Here is a 24,883-nt window from a genome sequence, read left to right on the forward strand (position 1 = left end):
TGTTTTCAAGTATCTTAAGTTGCTTTATATAGAATTGCATATTATCTCATACTATGCTGTGATATTAAAAAAATAAAAAATTCAATTTGCGAAGTCGTAAAGTGTATTTCAATATCAAAATGCCACAGCGTGGATATAAACATTCACCATTTATTATAAACATTTATGTAAATATAACAAAATATGATACATGATTCTTTACAAACAAATTCTATAAAAAAATTAAATAACAGATCCAGAGAGCAATGAAAAGCTTATGCTTTCATCATTGAAAGATTATTGATTATTTTCAAATTATCGTGAAATTCTTAATTCATGAAATTTTAAATGAACACTTATTTAATACGTAAATTTGTAAATATTTCATTTACAATTGATTTAGAATCATTTTCATTAAATATTTATACAAAACAAATTTTTGTAAAGAAAATAGAATAAGCATTGGATATCTTTCTTTAGGATCCATTAAATCAAAAATTCAATTAAAATACCTAATTTTTGTATAATGCTACTTAACTGAATTTAACCAACGCGATTATTATAGAATTCTAAATATCATTTATGAGGCTTGATTCTTTTTTTAAGATGTAGCAGCCACATATACTAGAATAGACATGCCGATCCATAAATAGTTTTTGTCGAAAATGTGATAGAGATATTCAATCCTGATGATAATATATTCAAAAAGTTTTCATATTCTTACCACTTAACTCTTTGAATTTTTCAATTATGTTCTTCACAAACCATGAATAGGACCAGACAGACAGACAAATTTTTTCCAAAGAGAGACTTCATCCAAAAAGTGTTTTAAAAAGTCGCAATAAATATGCAATTCGTGTAATCTATTCCGTTCTTACAGTATAAAATGCTGAAATTTATTCAAATAAGGAAGCCGATACTTTAAAAATGATTTTTATATTTTCCCTTCTCGAGTGAAAGTGGAAATTATAATATCGATGCTATAATAACTTAGATTTGTGCAGAAAAACAAAATTCTAAATCCTGAAATTCGTATTAATATTACATATTACGATACAGTTAAAGATACATTTTAAAAGAAAAAAAAAAATCAGAACCCAGCAAAATTCTGTAGTGGCTCGAATTGAATTCGAACATTAAATGCAGTATTACTTATAATATAATATCCAGAGAATTTTGGAAAGAAAAGTCGATTTAGTTTTGATAAAACTGAAAATGCAAAAAAGCAATGATAAAATATATTACAAAAGTAATAGTATATTGAAAAGTTCTCGGATAAATTCATAGCTAAAATTATCGTTTGTCCTTTTTTTTTTTTTTTTTTTTTTTTTTTACTTTTACATTTTGGTGACATTTTAAAAATCGTTTAGATTTTATCTGTGCTTGCTTACTTCTTTATGTTTATTTATTACTTTTAAATCAGTAGCTGTAAGGAAACAACAGACAACATTCGAAAAGTAGTAACTTTTCATATTAGAGGTAAATCAATTCAGTATATCGAGAAGTTGTAAATTTATTTTGTTTTCTATTGTGTAATATGTGATAACTAGCTTTAAAGAAGAAAATAAAAAAAAAAAAAAAAATAAGGAAAAGCGTTCTACTGGAACTGGAGTATATTGGAAATACTGAAGGATATTTTACTAAAACTAACTGATTGAAATATCACAATATTTAAATTAATATATATCGATTTCTTTAAAGTCTGAGATGATTCATGTGAAATAACTGCTCTGTTTCTTTTTAACAACTCATTTTTCATAACTTTCTTAAAGATTTTTGTTAATATTTAAGTAAGTTTTATTAAAAAATATTTATAGAAACATTCTCGTTTAGTTAATGACAGAACAGTATTTCATCAAAATTTATATGTCCTTGATCAATTTTTGGGAGTCACTACATGTCATTAACAAACATCAACATTCTCATGTCTTACATTCAATGAATAACCTAAAATAAATGCACGTGCGTTCAATCTATTTGAGCATTGAAATAATCCAGCAAAAAAAAAAAAAAAAAAAAAAAAAAAATTCAATACCATCTCGACGAATTCCTTCAATACAATTTAAACAAAAATCTTATGTAAATAGAAAGCCGTTATGACATAAGACTTTTTTAAAGATTTAAAAAAAATATTTAAGGTAGTTTTGTTAAGAAATATTTCTAGAAGCATTCGCATTTAGTAACGATAGAACAACATTTCATCAAAATTCATAAATGTGTGAACCTTTTTGGGAGTCATTACATGCCTTTAACAGACAGCAACATTCTCATGTTTTAAACTCAAAGAACCTAAAAATAAATGCATGTGCGTTCAATCTATTTTAGTATTGAAGTAATCCAGCAAAAAACATTTCAATACCATCTCGAAAAATTCCTTCAATGCAATTTAAAGCAAATATCTTATGTAAATAGAAAGCCGTTATAACATAAGACTTTTTTAAAGATTTAAAAAAAAATATTTAAGGTAGTTTTGTTAAGAAATATTTCTAGAAGCATTCGCATTTAGTAACGATAGAACAACATTTCATCAAAATTCATAAATGTGTGAACCTTTTTGGGAGTCATTACATGCCTTTAACAGACAGCAACATTCTCATGTTTTAAACTCAAAGAACCTAAAAATAAATGCATGTGCGTTCAATCTATTTGAGCATTGAAATAATCCAAGAAAAAAGTATTTTAATACCATCTCGAAGAATTCCTTCAATGCAATTTAAAATAAACATCTTATGTAAATAGAAAGCCGTTATGACATAATGCTTTCGGGAATTGTTCTCGCAGGTGCACGCGCTTCAGTGAATTCCCAAACTACTCGTGGTATTTTGGGAAACGACGTAGCTATAAAATAAATTCCAACCTTTGAATTTGTAAACAAACACTGTAAAATCACGGGACTGCCCAGTTGTAAAACGTTTCCTTTCTACCGACTAGATAAAACGATGACTCGTTACATCATAAAATAAAATAAAAGAACTTTTTCTTGTCAGGTGTTTTGTTTTCGGTACGCACTCAATAGCGTAAATAAAGAAAAGTAAATAAGACTGAAAGTGAATATCGCAGCGTTCAATGTTTTATATGTTATCTTTTTTTCAGAGAATAAACGTGGTCGTGTTTGTATTGCTTGTAACACGTTTTTGCAATTCCTGTACAGATTTTTGAAGAAAATATTATAACGGAAGTTTTGAATATACCGTCTGAAATCAAGATGAAAAAAGGTATGTAGGCATTTAAAATAATTTTGTTTACTATCACATTTTTATCAATAAGTTTTTAGGTGTGTCTGAAATAATATTTGGAGGTTCTAGATTATTTACTTATCCTTTTTTTCATAGCTATTTGATTGAATAACTCAAATAGTAGTATTACAAATGATGATTATAGACCTAATATCTTTTGAAGTTGAAACTTTAACGCATTTCTAAACGATTGAGTTATTTTACAATGTTTGTTTACTAGATAATTTTGTTTTATAAATTTGTGTTTTTCTCTCTTAAAATCTCCAGGAATGCTGCTCTATTTTTATATTCATTTAATTAATAACGATTAATAGAAAATTCTTTGATATTATTTATATGATTCTGACGAAAATAAAACTCGGTTCCTTATTTGAAGGAAAAATAAGTAGTTTTTGTTAGAATAGAAGAATTTCCCAGTTTCAAAATGTATTTATTTCAGCTTTACATGCATATATTTTAAATATTTAGAATGACGCAATTATAATGACATTTCTTTTCAAGTTTGCTTCTTTTTTTTTCAACTAATTACAATTGTTAATGCTGTTATTATCATTTTATTAAATGAGCAATAGATTAATAGGTTATATTTTGAAGTAATTGCCACTCTTAAAATATATTCTTGAAAAATGCACATTTATTAATTATCTTATAAATAAGAAGAATTAGTTAAAAATTTATTTTTTAAAATATATAGATAGGTACAGATTTGAGAAATTTTGAAAAGTATTTTTTTTTATTGTTCTGCTACTAAATTGTTTGCGCTTTGGATATTTTGCTCTTGTAAATATTGTAATATTTCTCGATATTTAAACGTTTTCTATTTTTTAAGACCCAAATAAAAAGATTTTTGCAGCTGTTATTGTTTTTTAAAATGGATATGAGCTATTTGAACGTGAATACTGAATAAAAAATATTTTCAGAATATTCTTAGGAAAAAATATTTAGATGTTACTTTGTTCTCTGAATATAAAGGAATATTCTGTAATATTTACAATAAACTAAGAGGCTCTTTTTATGAACAACGCTTCGGAAAATAATCATTTCAAAATTTTTGGAAAAATTATTTCTTAAAAGCAAAGCACAATCTTATTTGTTTGAAAGTACAATGAATATAAAAACTGTGCTTTAATTTTGTAGTCTCCAAAATGCTTATTAAGATACTTTATCAAACTGATTATATATTTAACAGAAATTAGATGTAGATTATTTATTCATCGTCATTTGTTCGTATTGCTTTAGTGGATTTTTAAAGTTGAAATTAAAGCAATAATTATAATTTTTATTTTCTTCCTTGTGATATCTTTTGAATCTAACTAGGAATTTTCTATGAATATTTTATTAACTAGACAGAAGGTAAATTGAATCTTCAATATTAGTTAACAGGTAAAAAATAACCGAAATAGTCAAAAGGATAACAAAGTGTTGAATTATTAGGAATGTGATTTGAATTTCTACTATACTAAAGATAAATTTTTATGCTGAGGCTTTACAATCCAAAATATTGAACATGGCAAATATATACTTCAGAAAGTGAATATGTGTACATAAATGTAAATGTTTTTAAAATTTAATTAAAATTTTAGTTAATTAAGCTGAATTTCTGTTTTTCCACTATAATTTCCGAAAATTTTATATCACAAAAATAGATTTTGTGCATTTTCAAAATGTAATTTTAAATTATTCAATTTATAAATCTCGCATTAATTATTCAATGCATTACATTTTTTGAACGCAAATTCAAGCCGTTTTCATTGCTCCATCAAATATTTAACTGCGCCAATTTTTTTTTATTATTATTGAAATCTAAAGAAGAATCATTTGTTTGATATCTGCATAATTTGCAAAATGAATAAAAAAAAGTAAAGATAAAATATCTCGAAATTTACGAGATAGATAGATCGGATATTTTCATTTTTAATAGCGCTTTAAATGAAATGATAAAATAAAATGATTTTAATGTCTGACAATTTGACAAAATTATGAATATGAAGTTTTATTGAAAAGAATTATCTGAAATTATAAACAACAACATTCTCGGCCAACAGAAGCGACTAGTAAATTAATAATGTTTAAGTGTTATGAAAATTCTCCTCAATAATGGCGACTCTCAATTGTTTCTTACATAAAATTTCAACATATACCTTATAATAAGTGCATTTAAAGTGCATTTTTATTAAGTAATAGTAATAAAAATGCACTTTGTATTGTGATTATATCAGCTGATAATCAAGGAAAAGCAAACATTGAAATAAAGTACCTAATATTAGCTATGTTTAGCATTTTATATTCCTAAATGTGTTACGAACCGAATATTTAATTGATAAATAAAAATATGAAGGTTTTGAAAATAAAGTAAATAAGGTTATTTTTAATATAAAAATTGAAAGGTTACTAAAGCTGGATGACACTAAAGCAACCTGATATTTTGTGTCTGGTACACAAAGTATCAGGACTTATACAGATCTGTAGCTGTTGCAATATCATCATACATCATTCTTCTTCTGTTTAAAAATAACTTTTCAAAAAAATGGTTTATTTGTAAACATCATTCTTTTAAGAACACACTTTTTATAATGTTGCCATACGTCGCATGCATAAAGTTGTCAAAACTAAGATTATATCATTAATAAAGTTTACACTACTTCTCTTCTAAACAACTTAATTGTGTCAGAGGAAAAGAAACAAATTGTTTATGTCACAAAAATACTTACCTTGCTATAAAATATATAAATGCCATTTACAAAAAAAATACAAAAAAGAAAATTGTATGTTTAAATCACGTCCGAATTATCAAAAGAATGTAGATATTACAATGTCATTAAAACTCAGTTTTCTTCTTTTTACAAATACAGTTATTTTTTCAAACAATATTCTTGTAAGAACACATTTATTATAATGTTGCCATTCACCGGCTACTATAAGTTGTCGGTGCAAAGATAATATCACTTGTAGAGGTTAGAAACTAAAAATTTCAGAAACTCGTTATCAGTTTTCGGATTAGCTATCGATATCAGTTGATATCGATAGTTGTTAGTAACATTGATAACAGATGATGAGCAACATTGTATCGGTCTGATACAAAGTATCAGATCGATGCTGTATCATCCGATCTTAGTTTGCCATTCTGCTTTCGCTCGCTATTAGTATGCGTTATGGTTTTTCAATTCTTTTATGTATATTAGATATTTTTTACCTTTATCTGGGATAAAAGTATTTATAATAAATTTTTTTGTCCTTGCAATATTTGTCCTTTTATTATGTGCATAAGATGGATGGGATTTTCTAGGAATAAATAAAAGTATTTTGTTTTTAAAAATAACTTTTATTCAAAACAAATCAAAAATAAAATTATTATCAGCAAAATAAAATGAATAAAAGTAAAAATGAGACATTTAACAAGAACACAAATTTCAAAATAATCATTAAACAATATAATGAAAGAGAGAAAATAGTGCTAATTTTATATTTAATTATATCTGTATGACGAAACATTAAAAACCGAAATGAAAAGTAAACTTTTGTAATCAGTCATTATCTTTTTAAATAAAATTCTTTCTTTTTGTGTCTAAAAAGCAACTATTATAGGTGTTAGCTAACTGCTATAGGTTGCAAGATCCTGATGCATAAGATATTGTATGACATACTCTGGAAGTTGTTTCAACATTTTGAATGCTGGAATTTATTGTAAAGATGTTGCATCAATAGTTATTTGGATAGAGCAGTTTTTAAAGTTAATACCCAGTAACAGATATTTTTTAAATACTAAACAATTGGAAAGAGGCGAGCTGACGTTTGCATGTCTTGAGATATAATAATTTATAGCAAGAATGTTGGTCAATATTTTGAATGTCAGACTTTATTTTGAAGATATTATAACAATAGTGTTGTGCATTTTATGCTAATTGTGGTTATTTAGAAAGAGAAAATTGTTTCTAAACATCAAATCCAGAATTTTTTAAGGCGAAATGACAGGAAAGAATTAAGCTGCTGGTTGTATCACATATAATAATTTGTGACATTTATATAATGTTGATCAATATTTTGAATGCCGGATTTTATTCTGAAGATATTGTAACAATAGTGTTGTGCATTTTATGCTAATTGTGGTTATTTAGAAAGAGATAATAGTTTCAAAACATCAAATCCAGAATTTTTTAAGGCGAAATAACCGGAAAGAATTAAGCTGTTGGTTGTATCACAAATAATAATTTGTGACATCTATAGAATGTTGATCCATATTTTGAATGCCGGATTTTATTGTGACATTGTAACAATAATGTTTTCCATTTTATGCTAATTATGGATTTTTGAATAGCGATCTATGTTTCTGAAGTTAATATTCAGTAACATACATCATTTAATACGAAATGACAGGAAATGGAGGAGCTATCTGTTGTATTACAATTTAAAAAAATAAATAATTTATGACATCTCCATAATTTATGAAAGTTGTTCAATAATTTGAATGCCGGATTTTATTGCGAAAATATTGTAATAATATTTTTGTTCCTTTTATGCTAATTGAGATTATTTGGGTAAAGTTAAGTGTTTTCATAGTTAATATCCACTAATTGATATTTTTTTAATACGAAATAACCGGAAAGGGACGAGGTACCGGTTGTATCAAATATAACAGAATAATAGTATAATATCAGTACCTGATACAGCAGGGCTGGATACGAGTATCAACTCGATCCTAAAGGTTAAATTTAATCCTTTCGCTATTGATCCCGCCAGTCAGGCCGTGAAAAGTAGAATGTAAGCCTTCTAATTCTTGACTTAGACAGATTTAATCTAAATTCAGATACAAATATATTATTTGATATAAGGATAACATGTCAATTTTTATTCATTTAGTTTGTTATTTTCCAAATTATTACGTACACATAGACATATGAACGTAATTTAATTTGCTGAACGGAAATTTTAATATGCTGAGATTCGCTTAATCTCGAGACTGAATATTTTAGCGATTGAATTATTTTCCTCGCATGCAAGAGAGTTAAAACTTTGAATAAATAGGAAAAATACTAAAAATCTTTTTGAAATTAATTAGAATTTATAATTCGTGATTGAATAGAATGAATGAATTATTCAACAACAATTATCATAAGTAAGGTATGGTTATACGAGATACAGAAAATTTGACGAAAAGTATGAAAATATTGATAACCACTGTTCAGTATCAATTACATCATAAGCAAATATTATCGGTTATTGAAACATTCTCGGATCAAAGAATCTCTGATACATTAGAAGCCAGAAGTTTCTTCTGGATTGTTTTCATACTACGAGATCGATTTTGATTGATTTTCTCTGTCAGTCACCCTCGTGTAAGCAGAAAATATCGTTTCCTGTGTCCATCAAATATGTATTTTTATCATGTATTTTCTGTTATTCGAAAATGTTTTTTGAGAGAATTGATAATTTTATATAAATATGGAAGATTCATATACACTCCCACTTATAAATGCAAAATATAAATATACTCTCAATGATAATTTATAAGTATTGTTTTATTTATTCAAAATTGATTAGTAATTTCTAATACAGTCAAACATTGTTTAACGAGCACCTTTCATAATGAATGATTCTCATAGTAAGCAAAACAAAATATAAAAAAGGACTCGTTTAAGGAGCGATGTTTTGTAGAACAAGTGGTGAAGTGACACTGTGATAACACATGATGGATTTTCTTGTATCAGTGTATATTGACAGCTTAACTGAAGATAACCCAATTATCTACATGCAAGTACTTTGGCTGGTTAGCGTTGTCGAGTGTGATTTCAAGGGATTTGAGCAAGTGCCTATGGACCTTAATCGATGGGACAATGTCTATGACCAAGATTATGGGGTTAGAGGTGGATAGCGAAAGTATCGATAAGCTGGTAGAAGAACATAACCATAACAATCAAAGAACTTATAGCGTCACATTTTGCGCCACAGCAACAATTACAAAGGAGATTTGGTTTGAAAAGAAAATAATAGACACAGCAGAACTCTAATCTTCCATAGAAATAAGAGAGATTCTAAGCATGGGAAATTTTTTACAGTTACGATTTTTCCAATTGATCGCCAACTCACAGTACCTATTAAGATCTCCCTACCGGCTATATTTCGCAGCAGACATAGAATAGCTTTACTCCGTATGATGCCATTCACTTTGTTTTTCCTAAGCGATGAAAGCAAGATATTGCCCAGAGTTATTGTTTTCTAAGCATTGCCGAAATCTTAAGTCAGATATTTTACTAAAATTAATGATGTTACGAATTTGTAATATTGCTTCCCTCGTGCATTTAGTTTCATGATAAAAAGTTTGAGGTAATTCTAAGATATTGAATGAATGCTGTATGAGTAACTCCTCGCCTTGGCGAGAAAAATGAAGAAACTAGAATATTCAAGAATCTCGATTATTCCGTTAAAACTTGTTTTCTGGTGATTATTCTAGAAGCTTCTTTGTCTTGCCACTGAAAATATAAAATATCGAAAGACAGAGTTGAAGGCATGCAGCCAATGAGTAATTGGCAGTTGAATTGAGTTCAATTGAGTAGTTGAGTGAATTCGTTCTGTCTGCTTTGTGCTTTATGATTGATTATTAACAATTTGCCACTTTTGTTCTGCGTTTTACCACAATGTTATTTTTTTGTGCGTTTTCTGTGTTTTGCTACTGTGAATTCACGGTTCCCATTGGTTTTATCCATTATTGATTCTTTTCACTATACACTCACCGAAAGGATTAGAGATATTTTTCTTAACAATAAGTATAGCTTTTGATAAATCGATATTTACTAAGTATAGCACATTGATACATTTTTATTACACTTACCAGTGTTTAGATATGTCTTTTTTAAGATAATAATGATGACTTAATTTATTCATGAACTTTTCTCAAAACCACACGTTTTTAAGATTTTACTTCAGCTTTAATTTTTTTATAAAAAATATTTCCTGTCTCGTAGCATAATAATTAAAATATATTTTTGACTTTTATTTTTATTATTTTTCACGTTTTAATTTTCAATATATTGCCTAATTTATTGTTATAAGTATTGTACATTAATGAAAATACTGATTATAAATATTAATTTCATAATTTATTATTAAAAATATTTTAAAAAGATATTTTCTCAGATTTTAAAAATTATTACCAGATGATGCCATTCATATTAAATTTAATTTACTAACTAATAACTTTCTGAAACTATTAATACATTGTTACCATCAGAGTCATAAAAATAGTACAAAAATTCCGAAAACCAACATGTCCAGAAATCAGGGAAAATTGATTAAAAAATTCCCTTTTTACCAGTATAAAGCAATTCAAATTTTTAAAAATAACGTAAAAAGAACCTACATTTAAGACAATTTGCAAAATGTCGAATGGAATGAAAATATGAGAACCAATTAATTTAAAATTACGTTTTAGCGCAAACGACTTTTATGAGTAAAAAAAAGAAAAAAAAAACTAATCATGACGAAAAATAATGCGTGTATTTTTATTCATCTACTTTCTGGCAGTTATTAAAATTTGTTTATTACTTTCCATGGTTTAAAAGTTAAAAAGTCTTTAAGATTATCAAAAGTTTTAAGCCTTTTTATTAAAATAACTATCATTATAAAAACAGCTCAGCATATTTGAGCGTTTCGACAAACTTAAGCTTTCGCTTTTAAAAGGTATTTTATTCTTAGAAGCTTTCTAAAAATATCTTATATCTTAACTATTTTTATAGCAATGCTAATATAGTTGAGCAATTATCATATTGCAAAAAAAGTTTTTAAAAATTAAAATTTCACTGATAATTTAAATAAATTATCAGTGAAAACTTGAAAATAAATCAGTGAAGACAAAACAACAGTGAAGTGAAAATAAATAAAGATCAATGAAAACAAAAGAAACGAGGCATAATATTTCATTTTTTTTAATTGTTCGAATACGTAGGATCGAGAAAGTATAATAATCATCAAAAAGTTCGAACTTTAGATTTTGACGAATCTCCACATCTTAGATCTCAATTGCAAAATCGAGTCAAAAAACTAATTTGGTTTTTGGATAATATTAACAGGGAGCTTGGGATTAATCGCCAAATAAATCGCCAAGGATGACATGATAGATTCAGTAAAAACGCTAAATTCACGCCAGGGGTGAACATTTCGTAACTATTGTACGCCTTTTAAGGGATAACACCTTTATTAGAGTGTATGCGAGAAAGTTTTGGTAAGACAACCCTTTGGTAAGTCATATAGTTTTATTATTATTGTATAATAATTCAATTTAAATAACATAAAGCGAATTTATCTCAAATTAATTTTATGAAATTTGGTTGTTTTTGATAGCAATTTGTTTAGCGGACATGATTGACGATTTATTTTTATATTGTAGCAATATTTTTAAGCCTAAAATGATTGCTAATCTTTAAGTAAGCTTTATACAAGACATCTAAAAGCAGGCATTCTGTGATATTTTTTTATTTTGATTTTGCCCTTCATCTGACTTTAGTGTCTTAACAGTAAAGAAATTCATCAGTCACCTTTCTAGGAAACTCCTCATTGTTAATAAAAATCATTAAGTTTAATAGTTTTAACTTAGTAGCCTGCCAAATCCTATTTATACAGGAAAACATCGTTACGTTTATTAAAACTACTAAATGGATTTTCCGTCTCAAACCACCATACCTTCAATTACATTATGCTTTCATCCATTCTTTAAAGTTAATTTCAGTTTCTGTGTTCACTTGATACAAAACTTTTGATTTTATTTTGAAATGTTTGCATAGAAGTATGCTGTATATCTTCAAGTCCATCATTTCCCAGATGAATTTTTGCTTCCCTTTTTCTGATTTTTCATTCAATTTGATTTAACTATAAAGGTTTTTTTTAAAGTAACGGCTTAATACTGGGTAGAAGTGCTACGCACGACTTTTGATAGGGTATAATCGTTGTTTTAAGGATATTAAATTAAATGCTTTTGTATGTTTATACCAAATCAAAGCAAAAAATATATTTTTAATTAAAAATTTAGAATGCATATAAAAGTAAAATTAACGGGGAAACAGAAAATAAATTCTAGCAATTCCTATTCCTATTCAAGATAAGCAAAATAGCAAGCAATTTATTATATAACAAGGATATATAAACACCTAAATATAATAAACAATTTAACATACAATAAATAATAATATATAATCAACAAAATAATATAATATATAAAAATACGATAATATTAGTGCAATAATAATAATATATAATATATAATAATAACTAGTAGTTTAACGAATATAATTAAAAAATAAAGTGAATTTAATAGGAAATAATTTTTAGAAAAAACTTTTATTAATGCTCTAAAAATGGACTTTTTTGAGTTTTCATTTTTTTTTTCTATTTTTTAACCTTTAATTTATAATTCATTACTTTTGGCGACCAGTTTGTTTGTAGGTATTAATAGCTCATAAAAATTTCGAATCAATATTTTGTTTAATTTAGTCTTAGGGACTTCTTCAGCAAAATGTTTTTTTAAATTTCCCTCGTTTTCTACTTACAAAGCTCTACATTTTAATATATCACAAGAAAAAGTAATAGTATTTAAAAATGGACGCATTTCGAAACTTTTTCCATTATTGCTTGATTCTAAGGTTCAAAATTAATTGTGATAACAATAAAATTTCAAAATTTTTATTAAAAACGGATCCTTTACTGAAACCAACCCAACATGGAAAAGAAAACTGATTACTCTTATTTTAATTACCATCCTACGGGTGGGCAAATGAGATTTGGAGATGAGAAGTTTCCGGAATTGTGGTTGACACTTGTCACCCAGTATGGGTACATATATAAATGATGTGGGTTTGACTATCCTCTACTGATGACAGGGCGTGTTTCCCAAGGAAGGGGTTATACCGTGGTCATCAAAGAACGTTAAGACCGTTCCCACCAACCAATGCCGTAGCGGCGATTAAGCATTCAGACCTTTCCGTTGTAGCGGATTGGAATTAAGCGAGGGTAGAACCTGGGACCTTGTGGGATTATAAGCTTTCACTGCGACTGGCTTATAAGCTTTCACTACATTGTGTGCCTTAGTAACGTTTCAGAGTAGATAATGAATGATTATCTTAATCCCAACAATGGATAAAAAGGGGAGAATAAGTAGCAACAATGAAAACTATTTCAATTTCACTTCAATAATAATATATATCGTTATAAAATATGCTTGAATTGTTTTTAAAACTATTAAAAATATTATACGGTAAAAAAAATGTCTTTTAAAAGATCATATTTTGAATTTTGAGATGATGTTAAATGTATTTTAGTGCTGTAAAGGAAATTAGTACGAAAAAGGAGAGATTTGTTTTCCCTTTTAACTAGACCCCCGAGGGGCATGAAATGCTTCCGGCATGGTGGTTGGATTTCGCCACCCTGGAGAGTACACAAATAGGGGGGGGGTATCTGACTTCTCTCATCGATGATGGGACGTACTTCCTTCGTGGAGTGTTGTACCGTGGCCGGTGATGGCCATTAGGACTCAACCACAGTTCTCGCCAGTGTTGCTGTTGCGACGGTCCGGTCATTCAGTTTTTATGGTTTAAATCCGTATGCCTTCGTGGCGGGTCGGAGAATCAGATGGCTGACTTCCCATTTAACTAATTAAAAATTTTGAAAATCAAATCCAAGAGCCCATTTTTACTTTCTAAAGAATATATATACCAAATTTGGTACCCCTAGATCATTCTGTTTGTACAGGTACACTGTATGTGTATGTGTGTTAGAGTATACGCATGCACAGGACTTAAGAAACTGTAGGTTCTGAATGTGTATGCGTTAGACTATAGAGCGTCAACACACACACATACAATGACAGAGACAAAGAGAGTGATATAGCGAAACATGAAAATTATACATTTACAAGTATTTAGTAAATGTGGAAACAAAATTGAAAAAAAAAAAGTATAAATCACTTGTTCTGAAATTCAAAACCAGATGGCATTATTGGAATGAAGTCAAAATTTAATGAAAGTAATCGTATAACTAATAATTAGATTCCGAATATGTGAAAACAATATTGTCATCAAGAATATCCAAATATACGAAATTTGAAAATTTTATATCTTCAGAAAGTGTATTTAGAAAGGTATACAAAAGAGGAAAATAGATTAAAAATGTTTAAACGTATGGTAAATTATCAGCCATACTACCAGATGCAAGTTTGCTTTTAAAATATGAGGAGTAGTATAAAGGATTATTTGAAAATAGAAACAATTTAAATAATCACAAAATTAACAAATGAATTAATAAATCTAAATTAATAATTAATGTTGTAAAATTTGCATGAAAAATTTTAACGAATCAAAATAAACATTTTTTATAAATAATATGTTCTCCGGAATGCAGCATTTAAAAGCTTAAAGAATAGCAAGTAAAATTAAATTTTAAGGCTGATGTCTAAGAGTCACATTACTAAAAACCTCAGGTTTTTCCTACATTTCAAACGTTCTTCCTTAATAAACATTCAAAAATAAAATCTAAAGCTTTAAATCACATAAAAATTATGCTCTCTAGAAATTATAAAATTTAAATTATTTTAAAGAGGGTATTTTTTAACACTCTCTTTTGAAAGCAAACAATATTATCTTTTCTTAATTGTCGAAGAAAGATGGAAAGTGGCAAAGCGCGCTTCCAAATTTTTCCAAAAATATAATCTACATATTAAAAATTCTAGAAATTTAAATCTCTTGAAAGAATTTGTTTTGAAAATCGGTGAATTCACCAAAAAATACAAATAGTCTACATATATTTTAACGAAAAGAATATCACAAAAAGGATAGGAAATATAATTTTTGCTTTTCAACACGTGTTCAAAATTCATTTTTAATATACATAATATATAAAAGAAAAAATTGCAAGAGAAGCTTCAGCTTCAAAATTAAATTTGGTTTGAATTTAATTGTTACTTTGAATTCTATTAGATGGATTTAATTACCTTAAAACTAATTCTCTGAAAACGTAAGAGAATATTGTCAGAACGAAAATCATTTTTATCTTGTTTGCAAGTAAATTTGCTTAAAAATTGATACATTTATTTAAAAAGGAAAAATACAAAACGGAGGAAAACGCCCACATTCAAGCCCCATAATAATAATAAAAGAGCAAAAGAGTAAACACACGCGTGCACACTTAATTTATACGTCATGTTAAAGCTTCTCGAATTCCTTAAACAGATAATTTTACAGAAATTTCGAAGGAAATTTTATTAATTAAAAAATTGATTAGATAACGAAATTAAATTTTCTGGTACAAGTGTATTTAATTTCGCAATTTTAATTAGGTTAAAACGAAAGTGGAGATATATTTTTCAGTAAATACTTTAATATAGTAAACAAATATTCTGATGATATCGATCATTATGGCGATAACCTTCGCAATAGGGCTGGTTCTCTTACTACCAATCACATTTCCTTCTCAATTGACGTGATAATGACGTCAGCTGTAGTTTTATGCTCCCTATGGATTTGAAATATTGTTGGAAAGTTGAATGAGCATGCTTTAAGAATAAAAAAAAAATATATTTTTTTTTGTGAAAAAATCTTTTTAAAAAAACTCTTATTCATTATAAAGGCTTTTAAAAAAATCAAATTTCTGGAAATACTTTTGCTAAGAAAGAGCAAAAATAAATATACTAGATTATTGTAAATATTTTGCTTATAATGTTCCTAGGGCATAACATTCGTTTCTGAATAGTGATCTAATGCACATATGTGTTTTGTTTATTCTTTAACGTTTACACGTCAATATTTCTATATCGGATATCGAATTAAAAAGGCAAGTGAAAATAAAATTTCATTGATAAAATTTTCAAAACGCTAATGGTTAGTTATTATTAAAAAACACTTTTTTTTGTTACAGAAATTATATTCCCAGTAGAAATTGGGCAATGTGCAGAAATTAATCAAGATTGTCTTTTTTTTTTTCATTTCAAATATGGCGCAACATAAAAATTAATTAAAATTGAAAAGTGAGAGGCATAGTTAAGAAGTCCATGTCCAAAATATATATCTATTTTATATTTTTTTTATATAAACATTGCGTTTATTTAGATAGCGAGTTATTTGATCCATGACACTTGAAGTTTGTTTTGCCAGTTTTGTTTGAAATATTTAGTGGAAGTTATTATTATAAGCATTTATATGGTGACGGTGAAATGGCATCAAAAAAGGAAAAGTAAAGCATTAATTAACACCAATTGATAGCAAATGAGTTTAAAACAATAATATTTGTTAATTCTACTTTTAGGAACACTGTGACAACACTAATGAACAGCCTTCCGATTTGTTTATCTTTTTCCAGTATCGGAAATTCCAATACTCGAAGGTTGGAAAGCGAAAGCAAGCAGGGTTCAAAGCCCCCTAGTGCATAAGATATCTCTACTACTAATAAAAAAGAATGTGTGTGTGTTGGCACTGAACAAGACAGGTTGTTTGACCTTGAGCTATCAAATTTGGTACAGATATGTTTTGGAAGAATAGAATGAGCATCTCAGATCTAATTAATTAACAATAAAGCGAAATTTTGGCGTTTTTCTGTGACTTAACTGTCAAAAATATTATTATATATATAAAATTGATTTTTGCATCATCTTAAAATTCAAATTACTTTTGGGAGTTTCAATCATTTAGTTTTTCAATTTCAGTGATTTTGCCATTAATTTTTTAACATTGTAAAATTGTTTTTTAAAAAGATTTTAAGCATATTTTGCAGCAATGCCATTCATTGGCAATTCATTGTTGAAATACAACTCAAATCCTTTTCATTGTATGCTACTGATATTTCAACGTCGCTTTTTTTCTTATTATTGATTAAAAAAATGTGTATATTCAATTTATTCTTTCCAAAGTGAGTAGTCTTTCATAAAAGATAATCTTTTTATAAAGTTTTTCAATTTTTTTGTGTTTACAGTTAGCTTCAAAAAATGATGAACATTTTCCCATGAAATGAAACATTTTTAAAGTGCGTCCGTTTTTAAACACTATTGCTGTTTCTTGTGATAAATTTAGATAGAACATAAAGGTATTATATCATAGAATGAACAGAACGGCATTTGTAATGAATTATCTTTTCAATGATACCAATTTCATTGCTGTAAAATTCTTTAGTCAGATCTAATTAACTTTTAAACATGAACCATTTAACATTTAAACATAAACCATTTTTGTGAACCAAAATTGTCTATATTTTTTCATGAAATATTTTATCGCATTATTTTCATCCATCGTTGAGAGTTAAGAAAGGATTCAGTTTAATATCTATGTAGTTTACAGATCAAATAAAACAGTAAAGTTACTATACTGCTAAATTCAATAGAATCGGACATAATAGTGCCCGTGATATCATGGAACCGATCTCCATTAGAAAAGTTCATATATATGTGGTGAATCGCAAATAAGCCAGTAACAGCGCTTCTGCCCGAACAGCTGTTTTGGCAAAATCGGTTAGTTACTGGACTGCTAACCTAAAGGTCTGAGGTTCTATCCTCACTCATCCCTTACCTCTAAATATATATATATATATATATATATATAATGAACAAGCATATGTTAAACTATTACCGTAATGTCTGACGGTTTGAAGGGATCATGGACATGAAATTTTATTTAAATGATTTAATAGAAATTAATTATAATTAATTTATTTTGTCATTTGTATGTTTCTTTCCAATTGATGTTAATGATTTTATTTTGTTTTTAATGACGTTCACCTACATCTATCTATATCAAACCTAAAAGGTACCAATTGAGTTCTAGAAGCGAAGGTGTGGTGTTAAGTGTTAAATATGTTATCGATTAATGATTAATTATTCCTTAATTTACTTAATGGTTTTAACACTTCAATATTAAAACCCGTTATTTTCCTAATCTTAATATATATAAATTACGTGTCACGTTGTTTGTCCGCGATGAACTCCTAAACTACTTAACCGATTTTAATCCAATTTGAACACCGTGTGCAGTTTAATCTAACTTAAAAGATAGGATAGCAACTTTTTTAAATTTTTAATTAGAATTTTAATTATTAATTAAAAACTAACTTTCCCGCCAAAAAATCTTTTCATTTTCCCCACCGCCAAATGAGTACGGCTTCAGTTTTTTTCCCCAACAGTCATGAAGCTAGGCTTAAGATTTTTCGGTTGATTATTTGAAACGATTCTATTCATTTTCTTAATGTTTGATGCATTTAAAATTAAACATTGTTAATGAATCTATCTTTCAGATTCATTCTTAAGTACTTTTGAATTAAAATAAAGCAAAATAAAGAAAATTAAAAATTTCTAATCTGCATAGCGTTACCCCAACTGGCGTAGAAAAACTCACGCATTTGCGTTACCGTAACTGGCGTTGAAAATTCACGCATGCGCATTGTGTTCTGATTGTTGACATGACAACCATTATTAACGGATGATTTAAATTATTTTTAGGTTAGTTGCATGTTTTTGTAATTAAATTGTATTTTTGTTAGTTATATATTTTTTGTATACGCTTATAGTTTTAAGTACACCTTTTTTTAGTTTTTTTTAACCTGTTTTCAACCGATTATTTTAAACAATTCGCTTTATTTTCTTAGTGTTTGATGTATTTAAAATTAAACATTGTTAATTAATCGTTCTGGTCATAATGAATCTGAGAATATTTTGTTGACAAATTCTTGAAATATTACATAAATTAGGAAAGATATTCTTTAGTGCCCATAAAGTTTAAACGGTCAGTGACTGTTTTCAGTAATCATATTACAAAAAATTACTTTGTTTCAGTAAAAAATATTATTATATTAATTGCAGATTAATCCTTTCCACTTTAATTTATAGTATAAATTCTACGAAACTAACAGAAAATTACAGAGATACATATTACGCTATGACTGAAGGCGTTTATGATATTATGAGAGAATTATATGACTATCAAAATTTGAAGTTTTAAAATATTTTGATGAAGAAGCTATTAAAATAGGAATTACATAAAATATTTAATTATTAAAATTTAAACGAACATTAAGATTGGCGAACCGTCTGGTCGCCAAAGGCGGCTAGTATCTTATAATTAATAGAGCTCATAATTTTTTTACAAATTAGTTTATTTGGTAATTATGCTAATAATATTTTTTAGTCGATTTGCAAGTAATCCTCCCCCCCCTCCCTCCCTCTCCCAACTTATAAGACTTAGGAACTGCTTGGTCTGCCTAGCCAGAAATCCACTTTTGCGCGCTCACAGACACGCACATATATAAAATATTCGATCGATGCGTGGTTTGTGGTTTTAAGGACCAGGGAAGTCATTTCAGTAAGTAGTATCTATACAAAATATAAAATTAAGTCTCCTGAAAGCGTCTGTATGTTTGAAAGAGAAAACTGGAGAAATACTTAACTGATATTGGAGATATTTATACTGTTTTGTAGGGCAATTATTGGGGAAGGTTTTAGTATATTGAAGTCATGTCAAAACCGAAAACGGAATTTTATAATTGCGATTTTGATTATTTTCGTACTACGTTTCGCGCATGCTTAAAACAGCAGTATCTGTGCTTTGCACTTATTATCCGTGCAAGTGCGAAAACCTCAAACTGCGCATGCGCAATTAGCAAGAGATGTGGAATGCATATGCGATACATTTCTTTGTTTACATCGGATTTTAAACAGCGATTCAAAACTCATTATGCCTCCAAAAAATGAAATCCAGCCTTGGCCAGAGAACATTAAATGCCAAAACGCTTCGTTTGTTGCGCGATAATGGAAATGTAGAGAAAAGAAACGTTCGGGTAGCGAATATCAGAGAAAGAATGTCCACACTTAGGGAAGGAGAATCTTCTGTTGAGCGAAGTAAGCGTCTCTCTTTAACCCTTTAAAGGGCCATTTTTTTCTAGTCATATTATGTTAAAATATTTTTAGGCTTGAAATTAGAATAAGAAAAGGGATTCATTTAGCTTATTAGATAAATTTAATTTGATTAATTAATTTGGTTAATTAATAATTAAGTGACAAACCCAGACACATCATTTTGTGTGAGATAAAGAAACGAAGCATCTCTGTCTTTTTATAAAAGTATGTCAGAACTTATGCCAACCTACATAATTTCTTGCAAAGATTGATAAATTTGGTGGGAAGCATACTTCCCACGGCCTTAGAAAGGGTTAAATCCCACTGCAATTGAATTACAGAGACAGAGTGAATCTCATGAGGAGCGAAGTGATCGCCCAGCCAATATAGATTACAAAGAAACATTGTGAAGCAAGCTGAATTTTATTTTCATATCAGATTTTACAGAGTTGATAAACAAGTGTGGAACAGTGGGTGCAGTGACTTATTTGTATATTTTTAAATTTTAAAACAAGCTTTTCTATAATAAATTTTGAATGCATTTTTTTTTTTTGACTAAGAACATGTCATATTTTTACTTTTTTAACAGTCTAAACATTTCTGAATGCGTGCTATAAAAATTGTTTTGTAGTTATTTATGATTATTTCTAAATATATTTTTATGTTTGATTGATGTTGCGTGACACGCCCATGTCATATCGAGTGGAGACTAGACTTAAGTTTAAAGCTAATTTTTCCTCTTGGATGTTTTGCCACGTGCAACGTTGTGCGAGTACTGCCAGCATATCTATAAAAGTAGAAAATTAAAGTAACAAAAATAAAATTTAAGGTAAAAATTGTAAGATCTTTTGGGCAAAGATTAAAAATATCATGAGAAACGTGATCGGTGCTGTTTTTAAGTAAATTTTAATAAAGCAGAAATAAGTTTCAAAAATTGAGCAATTTGAAGAAAAATCAACAGGTATTAAATAAAAAAAACCTCCAAATTATTAATCTCGCTAATGTTTCTTTTACGTATAGGAGCTTTAAAATAAACATGAATTATAGTTTTTAAAACAAAGTAGTTCAGGAAAACTGTACTCAATTTTAATTCGATGTAAGTCTCATTTTGAAACATAACGGTATTATGTTAGAATGGACATCGTAATTTAGAAGCACATTAGGTAATGAAAATGAAACTTGAGACGACAATCTCTCTCCAAATTAGCAAGTCATACGAGTGGACATATAATGCCCACGAATTTAGAAGCAATGAAGTGACATACTCGACGGATGTTTGGCGAAATTAGATCTCAAACCTACGATGATGATTACGGACTATGATACCTCCAAGTCTGATCTTAAATCTCGAATAGCATGTCATAAACATTTTGTTAATAATAAGTTGCATATTTATATATCAAAATATACTATAGGTTAATAATGATTATACAGTTTATGAGCAATTACGGTTTTAGTTCAGAACAATTCAACTGGTTGTTAATTTTTTTAAAATTATAAATGCTCTTTCTATGAAATGAAAATTTTAAATTCTTGTTTTGAGTTACCATTAATATATAATTGTTGGTGTATGTACACACATGAAACTTCTAAAATCGTTCAAAAGATCGAATATTTTTTTTATTGCTTAATAATGTTCTCTGATCCTTTAGCTTTCAAGCGATACCAAAATGTTGTGAACATTCGAAAAATTTCTCGAGTTATAATAATTTTTCTTGAGGTGCTTTCATTAAAAACTCTAGTTACGGTTTTTTTAAAACTCATTTTATGAAGAATGGTATTTTTCCACTATGTTGCTTCATTCAAACAATCATAACTCAACAAGACATGAACCAAATACAATTATTTGTATATCAAAATAATATGTATGATACAGTGGATGTTTTGTGCCTCAATCAAAGTTATATTTATAGAAATAAATTTTTAATAGCTATTTAAAAGTTAAAATTACAGAAAAAATCGTTGATGAAAAAATTGTTAAAAAAATATATAGATTTTCATACTTGATTGAGGCACACAACATGAAGACTAATATTAGGCATTATTTCCAACTAGAATTGTGTGTCTGTACAAATTAGAATTTAAGATATCAAGTTTCAAAAAATATGCTAGTTAGCTCATTAAATATTATTTAATTAATTAATAATTAGTGTAATATGATTTTTTCTCACTGAAATGAATTTAAACGTATATTAATGACCTACTGTAAAAAAACTCGATTTTTAAAGTTAAAATTAAAAAAAAAATCTTCTAGTGTGTAAATCTTCTAGTGTAAAAAAATCTTCTAGTACACCTTAAGAGCAATTTTTTGTACGCTTTTATTTAAATTGACTTGTTTCGTGTGCGTAAAGATGCCATTTTTAACCTCCAAATACATAGTGGTTTAGATCTGCATCGTATGTTGAAAATCTCATATCTCTTTAAGTAATACTCTTTGCATAGTGTTTTTTAAATTTTAATTTTACCAAAACTATTTTATCGTTTCCGAACGCAAGTAGAATCTTTAACAGTTTATTTCTTTATCTGTGAAAATTTTCATTGTTGGCGCGCTATCTGGGTGTAATTTCATTTCGGCGGGTGCTACAAATTAAGATTATTTACATAAAAAGTTATAAGAACATATAGGAGAGATTATTTTCTGATAGAAACAAGCTAAGAATAACGAATAATATATTTTTGAATACACTGATAAATTTATACAAAAAAATGCAGCTAAAAAGGCATTAGTATTCAAAATCAGTTCTATATAAGTTCACTAAATCTAGAGGATCATCTAATCCTTTGCGGCCTATGGTGTACGAAAAGAGTCACAGACCTACATTTTCATACAGACTGAGGAGTAAAATTCTATTCTGCAAGAGTACCACATAGTGGTCATGCAGCAAATGCAATGATGCTTTATTTTTAAATGCTAAAAATAAGTGTTTCATGAATTTTTATGTTTTGCAATGTAATGAGAAATAATATGTATGTTTAAAATATTATATTATTATATGCAGTACATTTGTAGAATTTAAGGAGTGATTTTTCATTATGACGTAGAAATACATCAATAGGGTTTTTTTAAATAAAAAAAATCTTATATTTTTTTATTAATTACATCTATTTCCCGACTGATTTCAAATTCTATTCATTAAAAATAAAAATTCATGCATTTAATGATTAAATCGATTTCTCACTCACTTTCTGTTATTTTGGACCCTAATTCTATAATTAATTTTTATGATCATAATAATATAATTAGCTAAACATAGCGTCATTTTTAATCAATCGCCTAATTGTGTATAATTTTGATTAATTTTTAAAAACACTATCTGGTTCAAAATTTCCAAAAACTTAAGCATAAAAATAATAAATACAATAATATAATGACAAATTTTAAGAAATTAAAAAGTAGAAAATAATAAAAAGCAAAGAAAAGCATAAACAGAAAAGAAAATTACTTAATCAAAGATTTTGAAATCAAGCGGAAAAGTATTGAAAAGCATTTGAAATCACTGAAAACATTGCAGTAAAACAATTAAGCTACAAAAAGTAACACAAAAAAATGAACATTTTTAAACATAAGCTAAAAATTAAAATACTTCATGAATATGATTAAATCTCCAATTGAATAAAAGCATTTATGAAAGTGCCTCACCTTTTTATATTTTCTTTGACCTTTAGAATTTTAATGAAAAAAAAACAATTATCCATTCATACGTTAATAATAACGACCTTTTCAAATACTTATTCTTATATTATTATTATCCTATTCTATATTATTATCCTATATTACAATCATAATAATTATAACTCCAATTTATTAAAAACATTTATGATAGTGCCTCACATTTTTATATTTTTTCAATTCCTACTATTAGCTCACACTCTCTCTATATATATATCTTGTTCAAATTTTCAATCGTCAATAAAATACTTTTTATTCATCCACTCAAGTTCAAATACATTTTTTAAAACTTGTAGTGGATGACACTTGATGTTAATACAGTTTTTTTCAAATATTAATTAAATGCGTCGCCATGTCGCCAATTGGTTGCCCAAGTTTGTCGCCAACTTCTCTTTTGCCACTCAATGTTGTAATTCTGTATGTATATACATATGTATATACATATTTATATTAATTGTAATTATTTAATAAAAAGTAACTAAAATAAAAAAAATATTGTTGACCTAAGTAAGAATTGACTTAATTTTTATATATATATATAACTTGTTTTTTTTTTTAACTTTTATAGTCTTAATGAAAAAAAAAGCAATTCTACATTCATATATTAATAAAAAACCTCTTCTTAAAATATTTGTTTTTGTTATTTATGTTATTTATATTCCAATGGTGACCATTCTTCTTATTTATGTATGAAATAAAACAAAACCAACGATCCTCAAGCTAAAGATAAAAGATACACACCAAACAGCAGACTGGAAACTACTCCCCATTCACTAACACGAAATCAATAAAAGCAACAAGTTAAATTCTGATGACTTATCGGAGTGGAAAAGACTCGGATACAAAATATGACTCCGAGTCAAAAATAATTCACCAAAAAACCTTTATTCCCGAATGTGAAGAATGGGAGAAAAAAGTTGACCAATAATATGCCATTTGTCCCCTAAAACGTCAATGCGCAAGAATCGGCGCATAGTCTTCAGATCCGGGCCAATTCGGTTGCAGTTAAGTTTTAGCTCAGGGGGTATTAACTACCATTTCGTCTCTAACTGCCGTTCGGTGCACAACCAGTTGAGAAAGGGTGAACCGATCTCAAAGTTTTCCAACTTTTTTCTCGTGGTACAGGGCGGCTTATCGGAAACGGTA

General features: G+C 27.6%; 1 protein-coding gene across 2 annotated transcripts in view; it reads left to right on the forward strand.

The window, feature by feature from the left end:
• The first annotated feature begins 3,077 nt into the window (after nucleotides 1-3,077).
• Nucleotides 3,078-24,883, forward strand: part of LOC129961732 (ras-related protein Rap-2a-like) — a 142,955-nt gene continuing 121,149 nt past the window's right edge. Inside the window, exon 1 of one of the 2 annotated variants that reach the window (XM_056075281.1) lies at nucleotides 3,078-3,194. The gene's annotated coding sequence lies outside the window, so the exon portion shown is untranslated. Of the gene's footprint in view, nucleotides 3,195-24,822; nucleotides 24,881-24,883 lie in introns of those variants that run through there. The other variant, XM_056075282.1, reaches the window with a different exon arrangement.

Source organism: Argiope bruennichi, chromosome 2, assembly GCF_947563725.1.
Source record: "Argiope bruennichi chromosome 2, qqArgBrue1.1, whole genome shotgun sequence".
NCBI lineage: Eukaryota > Metazoa > Arthropoda > Arachnida > Araneae > Araneidae > Argiope > Argiope bruennichi.